This window comes from Ctenopharyngodon idella, chromosome 12, assembly GCF_019924925.1.
Source record: "Ctenopharyngodon idella isolate HZGC_01 chromosome 12, HZGC01, whole genome shotgun sequence".
NCBI classification, from domain to species: domain Eukaryota; kingdom Metazoa; phylum Chordata; class Actinopteri; order Cypriniformes; family Xenocyprididae; genus Ctenopharyngodon; species Ctenopharyngodon idella.
This window is the reverse complement of record NC_067231.1, coordinates 12,182,511-12,208,128: the sequence shown is the minus strand read 5'-3', so window position 1 is coordinate 12,208,128 and position 25,618 is coordinate 12,182,511. Positions and strand designations below refer to the sequence as shown.

The window sequence follows — 25,618 nt, the reverse complement described above, 5'->3', positions numbered from 1 at the left end:
CTCATGCGGGGTGGTGATTACTTACCAGCATGGATAAGTTAAAAGCTGTCATAGATGTTTGCGCCGCAAAATTTGAAAAAAACAAAAAAACAAAATGAATATATACCAGAAAATAGTGGTCATTTTTATTTGTTATTTTATCTACAGTTAGTTTACATCTAGAATTCTGAAGTGAAAAAGTAGGATGGTAAGAGTATGCTACATTTATTTGAATGAATTAACGAGAGAGAAAGAGAGAGAGAGAGAGAGAGAGAGAGAGAGAGAGAGAGAGAGAGAGAGAGAGTTTGTGAGTGTTAATTACCTGCATCTGTGCAGCATGTAAAAGTGAAGCTGTGATAAAGTCTGTGGTGAACAACACTTGACTATACTTTGACATTTTATTCTAAAATGTAAATTACACCCATAGCGAAAGTGCGAATTTTGAAGCAATGTTTATTTTTGAAAAGTAAGTTTTTAATAAGTAACTAGATAAGATAGCTTGGGGTGTGAGTGTGTGCAGTGTACGCTGAGTACAAAACGTCAAAAGTATTGTCATGTTATGTTTACCACAGGCTTTATTTTACTCATAAATTGAAAAAAAAATAAATTAATAATAATAATTAAAAAAAAAATAAATAAATAAAAAAAAATATAAAACCCCATAGGAAAATCTCGAAGGAACCAACTGCAAATTAGATTTCTGGGTTCTGATGTCATACCTGCACCACTCTATAGAGTGGTGGAACTATGACGTCACTTTGAAGGCCAATCGGCAGTTAGCATCATGCTGGTTCCCTCGACAAAAACCCAATTGGATTTTCCCATAGGCTTTTGTATTATCAAAAAAAATTAGCTCTGAGATCAGCAAAAGTTTGTGATACTTACACGTTTTGCCCTTATTATTTTCACAAATGAACAACTTTTATGAATTTTGAAGCATAAATGCAGTCGCCAGAAACAAAAAGCCAAAATAAGGCTATAAGCGAAATAAACCACGGTCACACAATTTCAACGTCACCAAAAGTTTCTAACAACTCTTTCAGTCTTTATCTAAAAACATTTCCCTGAAAGTCTGAATTAGAATAGTTTGTAAGAGCGCAGTTATAAGCATAACTAGGCTATAAAATCAGACTGAGCTAACCTGTTCGGCGTGATGATGTTTAATGACGCCGACAGCCTCTGTAGTCCGATTTTTAGCCACTTGTTAGCAACCATCATTTTCAAGACATGTAACGGCTTTAAAAAAATAAAAAAATAAATTCACAGGTGGGTTATATTGATGTATTTTGTCGTAGAATAAAATGTGAAAGTATCTTGAGCTTGTGTTAAAGGGTTAGTTCACCCAAAAATGAAAATTCTGTCAAATTAAGATATTTTTCATGAAATCTGAGAGGTATATGACTTGTCCATAGACAACAAGCCGGCTTCTGTGTCAGCATCACACCCATGTGATCAGCTTTGGCCAATACTGAGCCAACATTCGGACGTAAACACAGAAGCCTTCACTGTGATTATCCTTACGCAACTACGTAAGGATAATGACAGGGAAGAGAAGAGATTGTTGAATAAATTAATTATTTTTGTTTTGTTTTTGCACACAAAAAGTATTCTCGTCGCTTCATAAAATTAAGGTTGAACCACTGCAGTCACGTCGACTGTTTTAACGATGTCTTTAGTACCTTTCTGGACCTTGAAAGTGTCGGTTAAATTGCTATCTATGGACGAGTCATATACCTCTCGAATTTCATCAAAAATATCTTAATTTGTGTTCTGAAGATGAATAAAGGTCTTATGGGTGTTCAACGACACGAGGGTGAGTAATTAATGACAAATTTTTCATTTTTGGGTAAACTAACCCTTTAACCACGGACCTTATTTCAGCCATTTAACCAAAAACCCATGCAAAAAACCCATTGACTTTGGGACGATGGAACTGAAAGTGCTAAAATGCATCATAGTTCCACCACTCTATTCCGTCTTCTTCATTCGTTCCGCCATGCTGCTCATGCGTGTTGGAGTTGTTTACATTAGAATGTGCATGCCTATTTGACGCAGCATACACACAGTGTTGTACAGTTTAAATGGTTTGTAATTTGTAAATTTGTAATAAGAATAATCATGGTATTTTGAAGTGCCCATGATAAAAATAACGTGCATGTTCATTGTTGTGATAGGCCCCTATATCATATTGGCATGTCTAGAGCACAGTATTGGTAACTGGAATTTAAACCTATTAAGAATGCTCAATAAAATGCTCAATAAACTGTTGAAAAATACACTAGGAGTTGTGCGCACAACATCAAAGCGCACAACCTTTCAAAGCAGAGCGCTGTGACTCTCTGTTGCTTTAAAACACATCATTATGCACCCAGGATGCAGATAAGCGATTTGTGCCACTCTGTATTTGGAACCTTACATATTATGATAGTTTTGCACACTGAAAGATTATTAATAGCTTATCTTCTTCGGTCATATTTATCACATCTTGTTGCCCCTTTTAAAAGCTGCGCAATACATTTAGAATAAATGTCTTTTAATTTTATATAGTTTATTTTTTACAAACTGTTTTTCATAAATGTATTTTAATAAGAATACAAATAGCAAATTGTAATGTTTTTTTATTAACATTTTACCAAATTTAGCATTACACATATACATTCACTTTTTCCCCCTATTAAAATGTTTTTTTTTTTTTTTTTTTTTTTTTAACTAAATGTTTTAAACTAAATGTTTAAATTTTATAAAGTTATAAACTTCACTGTGCTAGTCAGATTGTGTAACTCCTGTTGTGTGTGAGCTCTTCCCGTAACAACATGCTGGAACATGGGCAACTAAAGCACAAAGAATTCACAACATTCTATAGTGTTCTCAATATAATGTTATGTAGCCTTAGCTATATGGCAGATTGGCATTGCACATCTTGCAATTAACTGTATTAAATGTCATGGATGAATATTTACAGAGTAATCCACTATTTTGTAGATGGCGGTCAAAATGACCATTTTCACTCAGATTTGGAGCCAGACTATAGGAGCATAAAAATGACTTTAGAAAGATGGTAGACATTATTTTTAGTCATTATTTTGTTTACACAGAGATTGGTAGGTCTATTAGTAAAATCTGTTGACTTTAGCAATCTTTGTCGCAATATATGCTACCGGTGACGTTCAAAAATGAGAAAAAGCACTTTTTTTTTTTTTTTTTTGCCCAAAGTTTACATGCCTGTAACTCAAGAAGTATTAAAGATCTCTTAATATCCTTTTATATTTAGGTTTTTAACAAACTTTTCTTTTAGTATCCATATTTTTAAGGCCCAATATGGTTCAAATCCAGAGATAGGATCTTAATATGGCTCTAAGAGTAAATTGTTAAATTGTACACATTTTCAGTGGTCAAAAACAAACTGTGGGTTACTTTTCATACAGCCGATATTTTTTCTTTCAAAGAGGAACAGCTGAAGAACAAATAATGTTTAAACCATTAGTGCATTTCGTTTTTTTTTTTGTTTTTTTTCTCTATCAAAACAATTGTATAGAACGTTTGGTTACCTTTGTTCTCTGAAGAGACTATCTCTCCACTATGTTACGGGAAATTGATCCTCCTTATCTGGCGACGTGGATACTCTTTAAGACAATTCGGCTGTGCCGGTCATGCCCTAAACAGTGCCCTATAAAACACTTATAGTGGCGTGCATTCATTGCCATCCTTTGATCGGAATATGTCCCAGAGCGGCCTCAAGGTGGAGAGATAGTCTCTTCACTCAGAGAACAAAGGTTACATCATAACCACACATTCTCTATCGTATCGAGACTCTCTCCACTACATTACATATTTCATATGTACAGGAAACTCTAAGACAACCCGCGAAGGGATGGTGCAGGGACAAATGAACTATATACAATATTTACATAATTACAATCTTGAGCCAGGCAGCAGACACTACTAATGGCTCACCTCCCCTGAATTATGCAGGAATGGAGGGCAGAGGCCTTATTTATCTAACCTTGCAAATGCAAGAATGACAGCTCACCTGCACCTGAAGACCAATTAGACAACACGTTCATTTCTAGTTGCTCCCAGCACCAACTCCCCAAAGGAGGGGCTGGCAGCAACATTCAGTCTATAAAACTTAGTAAAATTGGACGGAGAAAACCATGTGGCTGCCTCACAGATCTCCTTCAAAGAGGCCACCTGCTACAAAGCCAATGAGGTGCCAATTCCTCGAGTCAAGTGTGCCCTCAGTTCTGGCAATGATGGTCCATCAGTTTCCTTGCAGGCCATCTGGATTGTTTCTACAACCCAATGCAAAAGCCTTGCCCTTGATAGTAGCCTACCTCGAAACTCTGGTTTAAAGCATACAAACTTCTGATTCGTTTGTCTAAATGCTAGAGATCGACCTATATATCGTTTTACCGATATTTTTCCCGATATTTAAGCATTTTACCATAATCGGATATCGGTTTTGTAATATCGGATTTACCGATAAACGTCTTGTGGGTGTTTTGAGAATTGCGCACAGGATCGCCATTACAGCTTATCTGAGGGGAGACGAGACAACGGCGTGCACAGGTAAAGTATACTTACCTGCTTTGCTATAATTAGTAAACTTTATTTAACATAACAGCCATTAATGCACAAATTAGATGTGTTACATAAATGCCTGAAATGTAGCTAGTTTATGCAGCTTGTCTCTAAGAAATAGAGACAAGCTCACGGAGTCACGTAAGATAATCCGTCAAGTCTTGTCCCAATAAAGATGTAACTTTGCATGAATTAAATAATACAGCCATGAATGAGCACATGTTGGAAATAAAAGCGCTGAATTTAATTCTCTCTCTGTTGTCTACGCTCATCATTAGTCTCGTGAAGTCGTCTGCATTTTGCTGTTCACTCAGCGGGTTGATGTTCAGGAAATGTTCCACGGCCACCGCATGTAACTTTTAACAAGATTCACTTGTTTAAAACACCGTAATTATATAAACATTTACTATATAACCATTAATTTGCCAATAAACATCCAAGTAAACGCAACTCTATGGAAATTTATTATCTTCGCGAGCAATCGCAGTTTGAGTATAGTTCTGTGTAAATGCATAGATAAACAGCGCATTGTCAGCAGATATTTCATAATCTAGAATGACAAAAACATTATTAATAAATCTGATATAACATACCAGTTGAGAAATGCAATAAAATACGATGTTTTGTTTATATTTCAATATTCCAGAGAATATTATTCAGTTATTTAACATTATCCAGCGAATTATTCTTCACTCTTTAGCCTATTAAACAGCTTATAAATCTACTAAAAAAGTAGTTTAAATGAAGTATTACATTTCTGCAAAGTTGATATGACTCCTGTCTTTAATTTATTTTCTCCATTTGAAAACATTAGACATTCTACATTTATTTTGCATATTGTTAACATTAGTGTTGCTGCTGATGCATTTTATAAACAAAATTATTTTTTTAATATGAAGATTAAAATTAACAAAATTTATTGGTGTATAAATAAGATTTGTTTTGTTTTCTATGCAAGGAGGGAGTGATTGCTATAAATAAAATGGTTTGTTCCGTTCAGTGGTGTTGTAATCGTGTCAAAAACAGAAGTATAACAGTACATAAATATCGGTTCTGCATATCGGTTATCGGGCACATAAACACAAATTATCGGTATCGGATCTAAAAAAAAAAAAAAAAAACCTCAATATTGGTCGATCACTACTAAATGCCTTTGTCTGCTGTAGATAAATTGACAGTGTTCTCAATGGGCAAATTAGTGACTGTCTTCTTTCCATTTCCTAATTTTCTTGTTAAAGAAAGAAAGGGGTAAAGTTCGACTGACTGATTAAGGTATAGATCAGAGAGCACTTTAGGCAGAAAAGCTGGGTTGGGGCGCAGTATAACTCCTTCAACCTCTGGCATAAACCTACAGCAGCTCTCATGCACTGATAGAGCATGAAGTTCCCCAATCCTTTTGGCAGAGGTTATTGCCAGGAGGAAGGCAGTCTTTAGGGACAGCCATTTTAGGTCTACCGATTCAAGGGGCTCAAATGGGGGTTGCTGAAGTGCCCTTAAGACTTGATCCAAGTCCCACTGAGGTATGATATGTCTAGTACTGCATGCTGTACATCTTGGTGCCACTTTGAGGAATTGAGATATCAGGCTAACACAGTGCTCTGATAATTTGTAATCCCCCACTCGAACAGCCTTAATTGCAGCCACCATACCTCTTAGAGTGGAAGTAGATTTGCCTGCATCCAATTGTTCCTGCAGAAACTGTAGGATATCACGCGCTGTAGATGTGAAAGGATTTACCTTGTGCCCTTCACATAAAGACTGAAACATACCCCACCTAAATGAATAGACTGCCCTTGTTGAGGGAGCACGAGCTCCTTCCAGAGTCTTAACCACTCTGTCTGATAGTAACATAGCAAGTAACCCAGCCCGTAACCCAGCCCTCTCAGGGTCCAGGCCCAGAGCTTGAGGCCCTGAGGGAAGAGGTGAAACAACCTGCCCTGTGCCTGGGATAATAGATCCCTTCTGATTGGAAGTTCCCTTGATGCCCCAGCCTGCATGGACTGTCCCCCAGCCTAGCTAGGATGTGTCTGTTGACACCAGTTGTCGATGGCATACTGGACCCAGCGTGCGGCCTCTTGCCGTGTTTATCCCACACCTCCACCAGCAGAGAGCTACACAGAGCCTCCACGTAACCATCAGCTTCCTTGACCGAGGCGTCTATGGATGAAACCCTAGTCGGAAAAGGCTTCGCTGTACAGGTCGCATATGTAAAAGAGCAAGTGGCACTACCTGTACTGTGGCTGCCATAAGACTCATCAGGCAAAGACACAGTCCCCAGGTGACTCTCACCCCTACTCGGAAGTGAGAGATGCACTCTCTTATTGCCTGCTGTCTTTCTAAGGCTAAAGCCACAATTGTTTTCCAAGAGTCTAAAATCAGCCCCAAAAACTTTTCTCTGTGTTGTAGGTCTACAACTGTCAGCCATGGAGGAACTCTTGTTAGAGGAGGTACGCTGGATTGCAACCGGTACCCCTGAGTCATAGTCGAAAGGACCCAGGGGCCCATCTCTCTTTTTATACTGTTGAGCCTTTCTCCTTCTAGATGCCTCCAGCTGAGACCTCAGTTCTCTGGGACTCCACTGGGAATCCCTAGGCTGAGTCTGTCTTTGTCTAAAGCTTCTACGCTGACCAAGTGTGCTTGAAAACTCCTTAGCATTCGGAGAGCATCTGGCCCAAACATGGCAGAAGGCTCATCAAGCAGTCTAGGGAGACAATCACGGTCATCCTTCTGGAGCCTTGATTGCAACAGCTACAAGTGACGCCTTGCTACCCAAAATGATGACATGGATTTTCCTGCAGCCTCTGTCTGCTTTCATAATTACAGACATTACAGAGGGAACTTGCTTAATCTCATCCAGCCCAGTGGACGATTCCAGCTCATCTTGAGCCTTACGCCCGTTTCACACTGCAAGCTTGAGCGGCGCATGAGCAGCGCGTGAGCGTAACTACATCGTCACTGCAGCGGCAGAGACGCACGAGTATTCACACTAGAAGCATTTGTACAGCGTCACAGCAGCGGCTCGAAGCTACATAAAAAGTGAGCATTTCTTTACAAAGAGAGCTATAAATTTGTTTTTATAAGTTGGTTATTTATAAACTTGATAGTCTTGAAAGTTTGTTAACATGGGGAGGTGTACAACATTCGCATATAAACGTAAATAAATCAATAAAAATAAATCAATAAAAGCCTTGTGTCATCCATTGCTGCACATGAATGAGGTAAGCTTCGTGTTTTACATCATCTGCCGCGTGCACGTTTACAAGACAGCAAACTCGGGTTTGATTTGGGTATGCTACACTGTTAAAAATTGCTGTTAATTTACGGCAAAATTTTAACAGTATAATCCTGTTATATTAAAAAGCAGCGCATTACTGTTTTTTTGCGGTTGGTGAAATGACGTAGACAAATTTTAACGGCATTTTACCGTATTTATTCCAGATAGGCTACACGTTAATAACTGTGCAAATAACTGTAATAATTGTGGATGCTGAGCTTGTAACTGTTTTATACGTCCATTTCAGTGCCAAACCCGTCAACGTGCAAACTGCGTCACAGAGTGGAGCAGGATTTCTGATTCAGATATTTCCCGATTACAAGGTGAGTTCAATATATAAGTATTTCAAATATGATATACTATAAACTCTTCTAGAAAAGAAAGCCTTTAACATCATAGCAACAAAGTAATATTGATGTATTTGTAGCCTAATGCGCTGAAATTGTCGTCATCTCGTTTGCTAATTTTAGCTTGAGATTTTTTCATTTATTGCCTAATATACATTTAGTTTATATTAGACAAAACGTTGATTTCAATAACGTTGTGCTTGCAAATTTGGGTAAGCTTGTTCTAATTTGTACATAACTGTATTATGAGGGGAGTTTTTCTTTACTAGTGTTGCTGTTTTGTTTCTTTAGTGTTGGCTGTATTTTGGATTGCTTCGATTTAAGTTAGCTTGATAGAATAAGTGGTGCGTTACAATACTCAGTAAGAATAATTCCTGTTCAATTTTTTTATGTTGATGGTTTGTATTGTAATGTTACTTTGCCCAGTACAGTATGCTAAAGGACATTTTATTTCAGTGGAGATTTTTTTGTTGTTGAGATTTTCGTGCCCAAAGACTGTCCATTTTGACTTGTCAGCATGTTTGCGTGTCAGTTATGTGGACACATGGAAAAAATTCAGTTGCCTTTTCTACTATAATTGATGGTGAGAGGTAAAGGTGGATATCACTGAAAATGATTTATCACACTGCTTAAAAGGGCATGTCACTCTTCGTCCCTCTTTAATGTGTGCTTTAAGATGGGAATAAAACTGAGTTAGTGTATCACATTTAGCACTACACAAGTCAACATGGCACGCAAAGTCTACTGCAGGGTACACATGTGATCTAGGCACCACCACAGAATCATTGTGGTGTCTGTAAAGATGTGATTTCAAAGCTGCTAATTTCACAAACTTCCTGTTACAGTCCTGGATGCAACAATGAAGAAACAAGTTAGGGATATTGCTGTGAATCCTCATGTGCTTCTCATAGGCCACTGACTATTAACTAATTGTTAATCTAATCTAAAAGTAATATGTAATTGTGGTTATGGGTTTTGAATTAATTTTGAATTAGTTAATAGTCATGTGCCTCAACAAGTAAAGTCATAACATGATACCTGTGTAAATCATTAGCTAATGATTAATGAAAGCAGACAACTGGAAGTTGAAATGCATGGCTTTGACCGATTGTGGTAATTAACACATTCATTTACATTATTAGTTAATATAATATGTTATTGGGGAATTAATACATTATGACACATTTAACAATTTAATGATTACTTAATATATTAGTCATGTAGAATCTTCATTAGTTGCTGATGCAGTAATCATTAATAAATGGTTTACTTCTTCATAAGTCATACATTAACTCATGATTATCTGTGCATTAGTTAAGCATGAATTAATGCATATTAGCGCACCCGTATTGTAAAGTGTTACCTTAATTTCTATTCACATTCTCGTTATGTAAACATTTACCCACACTAATTCTGAATGTACGCATTTGTTTTTCAGGCGCTTCATTGGAATAAATCCTGAAAAAGGCACCAAGGGTGGACAAGTCTTATCAAAGCGGACAGGGAAGGTCGCCCACAAAAAGAAATCAGTCAACACTCGGGTTGCCAGTCTACTTAAGAAGCTAATGGACTTTGAGTGGGACTTCATATAAGTGAACCCACTCATTCACTAACATACCACACACAAACACCTCACACATACTCTTCGAAAAACAACAAAAACATGCTTTTAAGTGTGTTAGTCACACAATTTTTTTCAGGTGTTCATTCTTGAATACCTAAATTTTGACTTCATTCTTCATTGAATTCTTTCTTCATTCAGTAATTCTTATTCACTAATAATTCAGTAATTCTTATTCACTCAGTAGTTCTCTGAGTCACTCATTTAGTTTTTTTCTAATGTTATATAAATGTTTTGTTTATTCAGTTAAACATTTTATTGTGAAGCTTAAGTTTTAGTCATTCCAATTGCATCAGCCACTAATTTTGAGAATATTTTGTGATTAAAGTGGCTTTTTTTTTTTTTTCAAGTTTTTCAAAGTTTTAATAAAGCACATTTTGAAGTTACACTGCATTGTGTTAAATGTTTAATGTTTCAAAGGATATATTTGTACATTGTATTAAAACATGGTTTTAAAGCAAGACTTCTAAGGGTTTATAATTCATAAAATCTAGAAAAATAATTCCACCTTTTTTTCTTAGCAGTCCATTTCTCAATATAACAACATATTTGTAGCTTACAGTTAAAAAGTGCAAATAAACATTAATTAACTGTTAATGCTTTTGACAGTAATTTACTGTTAATGTAGAAAATAACAGCTTTATGCTGTATTTACAAAAACAGTAACAAACTGTAAATTTCAACAACAGCAAGACACTGTTAATTTAACAGTAACTTGCTGGCAACCGTGCTGCCAGTTACTTACTGTTTTTTAACGGGACAATTTTTAACAGTGTAGAGCCTATATATCTCTCTGTGTAATAACTAAAAGAATGTTTATATATCATATTTTCTGGCTAGTTTACTTTAGTTTTTTATAATACACCATATTTTAACCCAAACTGAATAATTAAAAACAAGTTTAAATGGGTAAATCTTCTATAAATATTTTTGATTCTTAATTTTCTTTTCTGTCATACTCAAATTCTTGTTAAAACACATTAGACATGCTTATACTGTGCATTTTGAACACTTTTTGTGTGAAATTATATTTATTTTGTCCATCAAAAGTGTGCTTTCACTTTAATTGAGCGTCAGCAGCGCAGCAAAAATAGACTCGGCGGCGAAACCCTCGCTTCACTGCTGCTGCTGCTTGACGCTCACGTGCTGCTCCTGCTGCCGGTGTGAATGCATCCGTTGGTTAACATGCACACCGAAAAAAATAAGCGCTGCTTGACGCTTGCAGTGTGAAACCGGCGTTACGGATCAACTCTCGCAGATAATGAGAGAATGGCACCCGTGTATGCTAACTTAGTATGAACTGCCATGGCTTTGTGCATTTTTGATAAACCATCCATTATTTTGCAGTTTTTACAAAGACAGACAGCCTTGCCAAAAACTGACTTGTTGGAAGGTTATATAAAGGTTGTCATGTGTTGGTCTACTGAGGGCAAAGACCCACATACAATCTTTTCTGCACCAAACATATTTGCCAGCCTTCAGTTCCCGACCACCTGTGAGGGGCTGTGGGTATGGCCAATTGTTTTTGCACAACCTCCACAAAGTCTGGAAGAAGGGGGACTTTAACTGGACCAGGCTAAGCCTCTGTCTCCTCTTCGAATCTTGAAAGAGGGTCCGACAGATTTTTTGAAATAAGGATATCTAATGCTTTGGCTGCTCTACCAATGGTCTCCTCGAGCAGCCATAGATGTTTCCGCTACTGCTTAATCCTGTTCAGCATGTCTCTCCTCAACAAAATCATCCTCCTCATCTGAGGGGAACAGATTAAACACATCCACATCTTCTTCTGCTGCCTCAGAGGAGAAACGTTCTCCCATCTAAGAACCTGCAAGAGAAGAGCCCTCACTGGTAGGGTCTCTTCTCATACGTTTAGCTCTTGTTGAGAAAACTGAACGTTTAGCCCCAAAAAAATGAAAACGAGCCTCTCTTGTACACAAAGGCATAATAAACAGTCTGTGACGAGCAGGGCGGGCGAGAGCCGCGAGGGAACGGCGCGAGGCCGGTGACGCGAGTGATAACGAGCATCAGCTGTGCATTGCACCGGTCCTGAATCTCTCACGGAGGAGCTCCGGAAGCATAAAAGGGGAGCGACAACAGTGAAGGACGAGAGAGGACCAGGCCTGGACTTTAAGTTATGTTTTATTATGTTTGTGTGGCCGGCAGACATCCATAAGGGTCTGCCGGAATTACTTTCGTTTTGTATTTGTTTATTTTATATATTAAAGTTATGTTTGAACGTTCGCCGGTTCCCGCCTCCTTCTTCCCGTATCTACGAACTGTGTTACACAGTCCATGCATGTTGAGGGATCATCACGAGCCTTTAATGCATGATCATATTGCAGGCATGCAATACATGTATCATGCCCATCTTCAACAGGCAGAACAACAGCATAAGTTCTAAAAAATATGACTGGTGCTTGCCATTTGGTCTCTGTAACAGTGGGATTCGAACCTATTATTTCTTGACTGTACCTGGAAGTGATGAGCTGGGCTCGAACTCGGGCCACTCTGACACTATCTGGAAACAACCCGCAAATGTTTACACACCGTTGTACATCCACCGTATCTAACAGACAGACAGACGCCCAACCTTATGGTAAGTGGATTATATGTTGAGCGAAGTATAGAGCTGCCACGTCCTGCACCAAAGTGGAGATCAAAGCAGCAATGAATGCAAGCCACTATGAATGTTTTATAGGGCACTAATTAGGGCATGACTGGCACAGCCGTATTGTCTTAAAAGAGTATCCACGTCACCAGATATGGAGGATCAAATTCCCGTACATATAGAATATGTAATTTAGTGGAGAGATAGTCTCTATACGATAGAGAACATACCTGTCTGAGTGCCATAAATATTGTTTTTCCAAAGAAAGCATGCCTGTAACTCAAAGTATTAACTTGCTCTCAAAAGTGTATTTATAAGAATCTATATCTGAATCAGTTTCAGGAATATTTGGAAGAAGGGATTTTGCTCATTTTAACAGCTTCTGAAGCTGTAACATGCAGTACCATAACTACATGTTACCATATTGACATCCCAATATCTCTGGGATTGAACCATATAGGGCCTTAAAAATGAAGATTCCATTAAAAAAAATTAATAAGAACTGACATGCAAACATCAGAAAAAAAAATAAAAAATAAAATAAATTATATATATATATATGAGAGAGAGAGAGAGAGAGAGAGACTATATACACTTAAAGAGGTAGTTGTATGCAGTTGTTTTGATAGAGGGAAACAAGATACATTTCTCGTTTCAGTATTATTTGTTCTTTAGACATTCTTCTTTAAAACACAAGTAATAAGCTGTTTGAAACGTTACCCACATGTGGTTTTTGACCACTAAAAATGTGTAAAATTAACCAATTTACTCATGGATCCAAATCGTCATATCTCTGGAACTGAACCATATTGGGCCGTAAAAATTAAGATATCAAAAGAAAAGTTTTGTAAAAACCCAGAATCTAAAAAGATACTAAGGTCAACAGATTTTACTAATAGACCTACCAATCTCTGTTTTTCGCTATCATTGGTCATCAAGATGGCTGTTGCTAATGTGCCTTTCCAAAGTTTTTTCTTGCCTTGCCCCAGTGAGCCTGCTATGTCGTTCAGTACATTGCGGTAGATATTTGAAAATTATCTACAAATTATTGATGCAATAGGGGATGCCTGACGAAAGCCTGAGAGTTGTACTGCTTCACTGCCTCAGCACACAGGGACAACGCGTTTTCTAAAGCCTACTTTGTGTCAAAAGCTAACACAGTAGCTAAACACCACGCCTTTCGTAAATGCTGTCTGGCGCCTCACAAGACAGTTATACATACAGTAAGTTGTTGCTTTGCTAGAGCCTGTTGTTTCAGGTGAGATCAGTGCCAGTACTGACGAAATGATTCGCGATCAGTTAGTACAGAATGAGCTTAGTCCACGAATATGTGAGAGACTTTTACTAGAAACTGATCTCACACTGGACAGAGCTGTTACAATAGCAAGCCAGACTGAATCTGCTGCTGATCAGGCTAAATCCATTTCAAATACCTGAACAAGGGGAAAACCATCACATGCACCTCTTAATTCAGCTCAGGTGGAGAAGAGGAAGTAATGCTTTTGCTGTGGATTGGAGGCACACTTAGCTAACGCTGCAAACTGCCTGGCTGCAACATGCAGAAAGTGTAAAAGTGCTAAACTGTACCGTCATACACACGCTAGGTGCTCATACTCCCAGCATTAGCTACAAGCAGAGTGACTATATCTACTTCTAACTCACAGACTTGTGTGGTGGATTTGGTAGTTGACAGTGGGTCTTCCGTATCTGTCCTGCCCTACAGCACACATGCATGCCATTTCAGTATTGTTGTGCTGTCGCAACCCACAGCCAGGCTAGTAACATATACAAAAGCCCAAATTACGGTGGTTGGAAGTTTGTCAGCGAACGTTTCCCTACATGAACACTCAGTTCCTGCTACGTTCTTCATTGTGGCCAAAGGGACACCACTCATGGGGAGGGACCTAATGCCTGCACTGCATGTGAATTGAAAACAATTCCTGCCTCCTAACGCCCTTCCTCTGCCTGCTTCTCCTGTGCCTTTCAGTGTACTGTTGCGAGTCAACTGAGTTTGGATGTGCTAAAAAACTTAATACACTATGTAAAGCTGGATGAAACCGTTGCACCTTTGTGCCAAAAACTTCTCCATCTGCCATTCTCTGCTCATAGTGCTGTGTCAGAGGAATTAAATTGCTTGCAAGCAGCTGGGGTGATAGAACTCATTGATGGTACTTCACCCTGCCTCTGCATGGGTGTCACCAATTGTTGTTACACAGAAAAAGTTGGATAAAATTAGAATGAGCATTGACCTCAGTGAGCCAAATAAAGCAGTGATCGTGGACTCTCTTCCACTGCCACACATGAATGAGCTACTCTCTGCTCTAAAAGGTTCAACTGTTTTCTCTACCGTCAACCTGACTAATGCTTACTACCAAGTGCCGCTGCATGAGGACAGTTGTGGCTTCACGACAGACTGATCTGTTTTTGTCGTGTTCCTTACAGATTGGCTTCAGCATCCACATCATATCAGAAGATGTTGACCATACTCCTGACTGGCTTGTCAGGGGTTTTAAAATTACCTGGAAGATATTATCATCCACAAACGTGTAGGGGTGGGAATCTTTTGGAATCTCACGATTTGATTCAAAATCAATTCTTGCCATGCCCCGCCCCACCCCGATGTATAAGAAATCCTGAGCCCTCGATTGATATTAAATACAACTCTCAGGTGTAATTAAACTTTAAAGTTTTGTTGAATTATTATTTTTCAATCTCATCAGCTTATAATAGGCCTATGTAAACATCTTATATTGAACTGTTCTATTCATAATAAATTACATTTCCTGTAGGATGTAATACTTGTTATATTATTTAAATTTGTTCCGCTGGTAGTTTTGCTATATTACGTTTTAAGGGGCTTGTTTATGTTTTTTGTTATATCTGGCAAACCTTCACCTGGCGCTGTAATGAAGGGCACTTTCAGGAAGAGTACAGAAGAGCAATAGCTACTGTTAGTGCCAATCAGTCGGGACTTATTTAATAAAGTAGTTTAAATTATACACACCTTGTAGGCGCGTTTCATATTCACCTCTTCGGCGTGAGCGTGCGTGTATATTGCATCAATAAAATGTTATCAGTTTATGTGAGCGTAAAGTTGACAGATATTTAAAACCAAAGGAAGTGATTATCAGCTGGATCCGATCAGTGGACGATCCTTTGGGGTTAGAAATATATATACGCACTGTTGGATTCTCAATATTTAGTACTTTAGCTTTAAATACAGGATAGCCTATGTTCATTCACTTTTATAGGCGGGTATTTGAACGCGCTTTTTGTGTGTAAAAAGTACCTGTACACGGCAAGATCACAAGAAAAGCTTGTAACTAAACATTATTTGAGGCTATTTTTTATTCATTAAGTTACTGATAACTGTTGTTGTCAAATAAGCTTCATAATGCTTCCTCCGTTGCAAGCCTGTGCATTCCTATAATCTGTCCAGCTGCTGAACTGCTCTCCTGGGTGACTTTCGCCTCCTAGGGTGGGTGATTTTCCCCCACCCCTACAAACGTGACATGTCTACACATGACAAAGCGCTTAAAGTGGTCTTACAATGACTAGAAGCTGCTAGGTTATAGCTCAAAGACCAGTGTCACTTCCGGTAAACCAGCCTGCTGTTCTTAGGTTATACTGTTACAGCAGAGGGTCTTCATCCTGGTGAATCATGTACAGGTGATTCGAAAATGCTCCTGCTGATTATCCATCACATTTGCCCTTACCTGCTTCTCCTGCAGATAATGCTGTTACTCCAGCTCCTGTTGATGAGGAGTTTGTTGCTTTTCTATCTGCTGCCTGTAATTCTGCTGATGTTGATGCTGCATGTGCTTTTTGTCCTGCTCTAACCAAACTTTGCACACAGATTTCTAATGGTTGGCCTCCTTCACCCAAAGGACTGGACATTGAGTTGTTGCCGTACTATAAACTGCACCTGGTAATGTCTGTTAAGGACAACTTTGTCTATTGGTGGCCAGGGATGGATGCTCATGATGCTGTCTGTTTCTGCCACGTGTGTCAGCTCTATGACAAAACTGTTAAGTCACATCCTGCTCCTCTCCAGACGGTGCCAGATGGACTATGGCAGAAAGTGGCTGTGGATGTAGTCGGGTCATTTGATATCGCTACATCTGACTGCAGGTTTGCTATATCATTAACTGATTATTACAGTAAATGGCCTAAGATCTCCTTTACTTGCACTGTAACAGATTTTGTGGTTTTGTTTCTGTCTTCAGCCGCCATGGAAATTAAGTATTGTTACTGGTAATGATGTTCAGTTTACATCTGCTGCTTTTGCTGCTTTTCGGGAAGTAAGGAATATTTGTCACCATTGTTTCTCTCTCTAATACCCAGCTGCTTATGGTGCTATAGAGAGAGGTTCAACCATGTGCTCAAACACACTGTCCAAATGGCCATCCAGCAACATCAGCCATGGAAACCTGTGGTAACTTATTCTTGCAGGTGTACTGTGCCACTCCACATGCTGCAACTGGTACTTCATCCTTTCATCTCCACTATGGCAGGAAAATGCGCACAAGGCTGTCTATTTTATCACCTTCTCCTGTGCACCCACCAACTGACATGAGTGTTCGCCAAAGGGTTACGCTGCAGCAACACAAAATGAAAAAGTACACTGATGCTAAGCAGGGTGCTCGTACTCCATATTTTCAGGAGAGGGATAAAGTGAGGGTACAGAAACCCTTGCTAAGGGACACAGAAAGTTTACTGATCCTCTCACAGTTGCCAAAAGATTTGGGATCGGTACATACAGACATGGAATGCTTGCCATCTCAGTGAATTTCCATGCAAACCAACAACTCCGGCTGAAAACACTGCTCACTACACACCCGTTCTTATCACTAGACCTAAATGTGATGTTTGGAAGCCTAGCTGGTTGAAGGACTACATCACTTAGATCTGATGTGCTTATCTGGATCTCATGTGTGGATGTATTTGCATTGTTGGTGCAGATCTTATGTTCTATTCTTTTTTTTTTTTTTTTTTTTTTTTTAAGGGGGAAAATGTTGTGTTCATAAGTGAATTGTGTTGCTGACTACTATTTTGAAGCGATGGATGAACTTTGCTACTCCTGTCTCGTGTGCTTCATTGAAAAAAACAATTCAAATAATAATTCAAAATATTTTTAAATAGACTGCAGCAATTAACATTATGTCAGAACCTCTAGTAAATTACATTTTATTTTGTTTAGTTTTCTATTCAGAATCATGGGAGAATCGTGATTCTCAATTTATCATAATATTATATTTGTAATATTATAAGAATAAAAGCAATAAAGGGGACATTCTTCTAAAATATGTAACGTGACTTCTAAAACAACAAAGAAGGAGAACCACATTTCTCTCACATTTCCCTTGTCATAAACATTATCTGTCATACCACCACAATCCAAGGCAAAAACAACACTTTAATGTTTTCTCTGTCATAGAAAACATTTAACACATAACTAAGAAAGACAGTGGCATTGGTGCATTTTTAGGACGAATGTCAACCTACAAAATGGACCCTAAACACACAGGGCTTTCGTAAGATCTCCTTTATGGATGTGCAAAACGGCATACTTACAAGACTTGGTTGTTGAGTGGTCTGAACAATTTTGAAATATGTAGTCTTGCACATTTCTATTTACTCCACTGACATTCCATTATTAAAGTGTATTAGTAGAATGTCTCTGCTCAGTGTGGCCCAGGCTCTGTAGCTCCGGATCCTAAACAGTGTGTAAAAAAAAAAAAAAAAAAAAAAAAAACTCTTGAGCTTGTGTAAATATTTACTGTGGGGAACTTCCTAACACCCATTACTGTCACTAGCCAGGAAATGGAAAGGTGGGACGTGGAGGGGCAGCAGATCGACAGAGAGATTAAGAGAGATGCCAGGTCACCATTGAACACAATTCCCTACTTTATGTTTTGAAATGTTGACCTCCGACCTCTCAAAACAACATTGTAACGTGATTAATTAAGAGTGATGTCTTCAGGATTGCAACGAATAGCCTTGTATTGAATAATGCTGTATTTGCCATTGTCTTGTCAGTCATCTCTCCTTACTGTCGTCACATCATAACTGAAATCTGACTCCCTCTGCACTGTGCTGCGACTCTGCAGCCTGTGCTGTATGAAGCAGAGTAGATGCCTTCAGTTTACAATTGTAGCGTTCGTTGTCCAACTGAACAAAATAATTTTCATTTCTATAAAAAGAAAAAACCCAGAACACAACCCTGCAGACAAATGTCAACTATACATTGGTTTGGTTTCTTCTTCTTTAAAAAAAAAGTAAAAATAGGCATGGTATTATAATGTTATACTAAAACTAAAGTTAAAACAATGGAAAAAACCTTAAGATAACTTGTAGAAAGAAAAAAACATCTTAGGCACACAGAATAATGTAAGTGGACTTTTTAGGGCCCGAGCACCGATGGTGTGAGGACCCTATTGGAATTGCTCCGTATATTATTATTCTTCTTCTCCGAAATGAATCACATTTTTGAGGGCCTAAACATGCTCAAAAACTCATGAAACTTAGCACACGCATCAGAAGTGGTGAAAATTTTCATCTGATATGGGATTCGGAATTGGGTGTGGCAAAATGGCTCGACAGCGCCACCTATAAATTTTCAACAAAGTGCCCCTCGTGCTAACTCCTCCTAGAGCTTTAATCAGATCAACGTCATATTTGGACAGTCTAATTTAAAGGCCTTTGTGACGTTAAATTGTGAAGATCTAGAGTTTTCGCCAAAGGGCGTGTCCGTGGCTGCCTGACAAAGTTCGAGGTTTCGCCATGAAACAGGAAGTTGTTGTAACTCGGACATACAATGTCTGATCTGCCCCAAACTTCACGTTTTATTAGAATCCTGGCCTGAAGACATCTACATGGCAATATTCAGTTACAGTCAAAGCGCCACCTGCGGGCAACAGGAAATTACATGTTTTACACTGTGATAAACTCCTCATGGAGATTTAACCAGAACCACATGATATATGGCTAGTCTAATCTTAAGGCCTTAGCGACATTAAATTGCAAATATCTTGAGTTTTCGTTGAAGGGCGTGTCCGAGGCGACCTGGCAAATTCTGATGCTTCGCCATGAAAGAGGAAGCTGTTGCAACTCAGGCATACAATGTCCGATCTGCCCCAAACTTCACATGTGTGAAAAGAGTCCTGGCCTAAAGACATCTATATGCCAATATTCAGTCATAGCACCACCAGCTGGCAGCAGGAAGTCTGGCACTTTGAAATTACTTTGCCATAATTCTCCTGTATTTACTCGCTTACATGCTTGTCAGCCACTGTTCACTGTTTTCCTAAGGCCACCGGGTGGCGGTGAGCCCAGGTGCGAGGGCCCTTTCTTCGCTGCTTGCAGCTTTAAGTTTTTTTGTAATTGCACCTTTGAACGATTACGTAATTGTGGCATCTGTAATTGTAATCACGATTAGAAATTCGATTAATTGTGCAGCCCTACTAGGAACTATGAAAGGGTTCCTCCGGTGCAAAAGCCCCTTAAATACTAAAATATTATTAATGAACCCTCTGGTTTCTTCAGGCTTTAGTCATTGTCGGGATACTCTTCAATCTGGCAGCATTATCAAATTATATATCATGATAAATATCAATATTGATCAATATGGGAAAAAAAAGCCCTACATTATTATTCTAATTGAATTTATTGGTTAAATGTAAGTATTTCACTTAAAAATGATGCATACATTTAATTTAGAAAAAATTGCCCATACAAAGGTAAAAATACCCATAACAGGTAAAAATCAAAAAACTTATCAGAGAAGTTAATATCTGTCACTGCTGCAAACTAACCACAGCACAGAATATGGAGAATTTCAAAAGCTTTGCTGTCCACAGGAGTCCTAAACCTGCCAAGGTACCAGCACAATAACACATTCAAAAAAATCTTCTAATTATCATTATCAACAAAATCCCAGAAAATAGAGATATAATTTTTTTTGTCTGTATTGTACTACACCTGACCTCTCCATGAAAAACAGCATTTCAACCGGCCCACAACACTGATTTCACCACCTTCCAACAAAGACGCTTCTGTCCACCTCTGCTTTCACATGGATCAAAATAAACAAGTTAAGAGAAGAATCATGAGCTCTCAGATGCTCTGTTGGAACATGTTCAAGCTTTGCTATTCTCCTCAGGCATTTAAAACCTCCAAAGAGTTCCTAGCTAGGAGTTTTAGCTTAAACCTATTCACAAAACTCATCAGAGCAAGTTTTACTAAGGAACTCTTAATATAAGAGTAACATACACACACACACACACACACACACACTTGTATATGTGGTTTACTGGGACTCTCCATAGACGTAATGGTTTTATACTGTACAAACTGTATATTCTATCCCCCTACACTACCCCTACCCTTAAACCTACCCATCACAGAAAACTGTCTGCATTTTTTGAATTTCAAAAAAACACACCATTTAGTAGGTTTTTTTAAAGAATGCTATTTCATGCATTCTGACTTATTTACACTGTTAAAGAGCTGGATTCTCATGCTAAACATGGCCAAAGTTTCATAACACAAGTTGGACGTATGACAGAGTATTTCTGTGCCAAAAATACAACTTCTGGTGGTGGACAAGTCTCGCCTTTTTTTTTTCGAGTATGGCCTGTATCACGTCATAAAGGGTGGAATTCCTTGTATAGGCACTTTTCCCTGATAAGCGTGCACACACACACCACCCAGAGCAAGAGCACGCCCATCAACACGTTTCGTTTGGGATACAGAAGCAGAGAGATTTTTCAACAATGGCTGTGTCCCAATTCAGGGGCTGCACCCTTCGAAGGCTGCATACATCATCGAGGCAGTCTCATTTAAGAAAAATAACCGTTAGATCGCAAAGTAAGAAAGAAATTATAGTATTTTACACCTCACAATGAATATCAGTCAATTTTATTATGGTTACTTTTCTTAAATAAGACATCCTTGATAACGTATGCAGCCTTCAAATGCGACCTCCAGAGGATGCAGCCTCCGAAATGAGGCGCAGCTCCTGTCACCAAAAGAGTGTTTTTGGTTGTGAGGGAAAGTTTACCTTTTTCAGCTTCCCAAAGAACCCAGCATCAAGGGAACAGTGGATGAAGTTTGTTTTTCCGGGGCAGCAACGGAGTTGTGCGTGTATGTTTGTTTGTTCCCGGAATTTTCATTGACTGACCCAGGTCTGACTTAGGTTTACAACCACCATTGTGTTCAGATGTTTTTGGTTAATTCAAGCATTTATCTGGACTGTACTTGAAAATCATGTCTGAGCTCTCCTGTGCATTCCTGTTCCTCATTAATCGACTCATATCTCCCCTCAGGGTTCAATTAAGTATATCTAGGAAACTCAATACAATCCAGTTGAGTCTTGTCAGAATATTTTAAAACATTAACACCGTCAGTTCATCAAGGCAGATGTAAAGTTGTTAACCCAATGAATTTATGCAAAGGCAATAGGCAGGGCTCGCCTATTTGGTTTGTGTAAACAGAAAAACCAGAGCTAGTCTCTAAATTTTATAAAACCTACATTAAATAGCAATTACACTCTCACACACACACACACACACACACATAATTAGACCTATAATTGTCTTATAAATGTAAGCAAAAAATTATGGTGTAACAAATAAATGTGTTTCAGAACTGCAGGACACACACATCTCAGTAGCCCGTGTTTACAGGATTTGAACCTGTGTCATTGATGTTTCTGCCCAACACTTTACCGCTCGACTACGAATTGACTTTCCAAGAAATGGCCAGAACAGAAGTTCTCTTTTCCAGCAGTAACCAGCGCATCCGCGCACGCGACAGTGGAGCGCTCTTCATTCCTCTCACTTCGCAATAGTAAAAATAATCAGCTCATTGCACATAATTTTTTGAGGAAATTTCTGGCACTGATTGTGAGATATGATGGTCTTGTGGTGTATTTTTTTTATGTTTATTAAAGTGCAAGAGGGCCGTGTTCAATTCTTGATCAGGGATCACTCTGCATTTTGTGGAAAACAGCAGATATTTTGCTAATAACACACAGTTTATGTTTTATGGGGAAAACTTAACACAACATAATTTTTATTATAAATAATTATCTTTTCACTGTAATAACTACAATGTCTTTTTGAATTTATTCTGAATTATGGACCAAAGCGCATTCACGTTATTAACGCATTAATGTCATTAATGTCAAATACTGATCTCTCTATTCAAACCTGCAATAATTAATAAGTTTAACTGTCCCAGGACTTTATGTAGGCTTGTGTTAAAAATGTTTAAGCCAATTTACGGTGCAATTTACGCGCTGAGATGCAGGGGAAAAATAAACTTGCATGTTTTATTAATCATTCGAAACATGAGGACGTTTTATTGGGATATTTCGTCCCTGCGTTTTAATTCCACTGTAGCTGAATTGTGCCTTCCTTTTAGTCTTTTTTTTTTTTCGTTTCTTCGTTTTTCAAATCCTAAGAACGATGCCGTAACACGGTGGCGTTACATGCAGTATAGGCATTTTAGTTGACTACCGGTTGGTTGCTAACTGTAAGTAGTAGCAACTTTACGAGCCCGCTCACTCTAATGTTAGCCTAGATAAATGTTTTTCTATTATTAGGTGTATATCCAAGTGTTTGTGTGGAGAGCGTGCTTACTGAATGACATACAGGCGCCGGTGCGATCACTTGCATTTAACTTAAAATACTCCATCACAAATCTTTAGTCAAGGGCAGCCCTAGAACAGACTGAATTCAGGCTTAAATTCACATGTAAACATAAGCATAAGCATGTTTGCTTGATGTGCAAGAACCAATGAGTTTCAGTCTTGTGTGTTACGCAGCATGTTTGAGATTCCACAAGAGGTTTGTTCTTGCGCGCCATTCAGGTTTGGCTGAGCTTCTGTTTATGTTCGCTGATCAATGTTTATATGTGAGTAAAAGCCTAAATTAAATCTGTTCATCATAAAAAGCAATCAAATCTCTTCAGAAAATTTGGACTAAACCACTCAATTCATATGGATTAGTTTTACGATCTCTTTATGAACTTTTTGAAGCATCAAAGTTTCAATTGCGTAGCTGTCTATGGAGGGACAGAAAGCTCTCAGATTTCATCAAAAAGATCTTCATTTGCATTCCGAAGATGAACTAAAGTCTTACAGGTTTGCAACGACATGAGGGTGAAAAATATTTTTGTGGTGAACCCTTTAAGTCAAAGCTCAAGCCTATTATTAAGAGTATTTTTGAGTTTTTAAGTTTTATACATAAGGCCCCTGATGTCTAACACAATAACTCAATTTTACACCCCTTACAAAATTTTTCTTTGACACTGTTGAAGTGAAATCATTCCTCAAGTTTAGTTTGCCTCACTTGCAATGCCTTTGTTTTTGCAGGTGTTAAACTGTGTACTTTCCCAAACAGCTCACTGGGGGATCATTGTTTGTTAAGACTCAGATCTCTGAACTCAATGAGAACTGTTTGTTTCTATTATAAATCAGACAAGGATGTTCCTGAATTGAGTTACAACCAGCTTGCAGAATTCAGAAGGAAATGGCACAACAAATCAATGATAATGAAAGTAAGGTCCATTGATGATTTAAATAGAGGGAGGACATGTCTGATCTCTACAAAAGAGAAACTGATAAACATAAGATTAGAAGAAAAGGTTACAGTAAAAGACTCACACGTTTCAGCCAGAACACAGAATCTAAAGGCAATATTTTAAAAGAGACCTTTGATTTTTCAGTCGAATTAAGCAACGCACTCCGCCCATTAACTGACTGATAACACACAAAACAACTCGGACATTTATCCATGGTTTTTAAAACAAATAATATTGTTCAACTAGCCTGTTCTGAATAACAGTTACGAGAACACAACATTAACGGATATGCAACTTTCAGCAAACAATATAGAAGGATACAACAATGAGAAATGTAATACAACATTTTAGACGAGATACTCACCTACTTTTCCAGAATTCCGCTGAATCAAAACAAGTGCAATAGGACCATCCGATTAACAAAGCCAGACGTTAAACAAGAGGATAGACAGGTCCTAAGTATTTTACAAATAAAAAATGACGCGTGAAATAACAGACAAATCCAACCACCTGAAATCGCAAAGCAATCTTTAGGTCAGAGTCAGCGATAGAGCGAGTGAGCTCTGTCGGGATTAAAGCACCGCATATCCGTGTGGAAACACTAAATATAGCTTGACACCGCTCCTGGAGTACTACCATAAACACTAGGCACAAACACACATTATAAAGACTCCGAAAGACTGCAGAAGGCGAGTGCGTTTGCCAGCCGTGTTTGAAAGTTGAAATCCCGCCCCCTGTCCTACGCCAGTAGTGGTGAGATATATCCAGCTGCAGAACCGCAGCAACATAAGTTTCAGACCAGCAACGCAAGACCAACAGCCACGGGCCCCAAGTACAGGTCTCTGCAGGACAGTAATAGGAGTTACCAGATCAGTGGGCGAGGCCATAAACAGAGGTTTTTGAGAGCGTTACCTGATTTGCCCACGTCAGAATGTGGGTAAGGTTTAGGGGTGGGGTCGGGTGAAGGGGATCATTTTCATTGCATAATTTATAAACACCCACCAGTTTGAAAACACCCACAAATTCAGAAACGCCCACTTTTGCTCCGCAGAGACCTCATACTTGCCACAGGACTGAAGCGAGGGGCGGAGCTTATAGAGTTAAAGGGATAGTTCACACAAAAATGAAAATTATTCCATGATTTACTCACCCTCAAGCCGTCCTAGGTGTATGAGTATCTTTTTTTCAAACTGAAAAGATGTCATTGCTCTTGCAAGCTTTATAATAGTAGTGGATAGCTTCCAGCAGACAGCATGTAATGTTCATTTATTAAATATGAGCTGTTTTCACATGGATTTTGGATATAGACCAATATCTAAAATATTTAACAACAATACTTTTAAATAAAGTCACCATTCGTTTGCTTAAGATATGATGTAAAATGAGCATTTTTTTTTTTTTTTTAATTATGTTAATGGATAATACAAACACTGTTTTGTTGTTAGTTTATACTGCATGAACTAGCCTAATTAAACTCGGGAGAACAAATACTTAACTTTTTATTTTGAAAATATATTAATAAATGTGTAACTAAATTGTAAAATGTTTCCCATTTGACTGTATTGTAGCTAATATTATTTCCTTAATGTTCATGTTGTTACAAATAGTGGCTACTGACACAG

The 25,618-nt window shown here is 38.4% G+C and overlaps 1 protein-coding gene across 3 annotated transcripts in view; it reads right to left on the bottom strand.

The window, feature by feature from the left end:
• Nucleotides 1–24,827, bottom strand: part of svild (supervillin d) — a 128,673-nt gene extending 103,846 nt beyond the window's left edge. The window contains exon 1 of one of the 3 annotated variants that reach the window (XM_051914472.1): nucleotides 24,365–24,827. The gene's annotated coding sequence lies outside the window, so the exon portion shown is untranslated. Of the gene's footprint in view, nucleotides 1–17,984; nucleotides 18,094–24,360 lie in introns of those variants that run through there. The other 2 variants (XM_051914471.1, XM_051914473.1) reach the window with 2 other exon arrangements.
• Nucleotides 24,828–25,618: the final 791 nt, after the last annotated feature.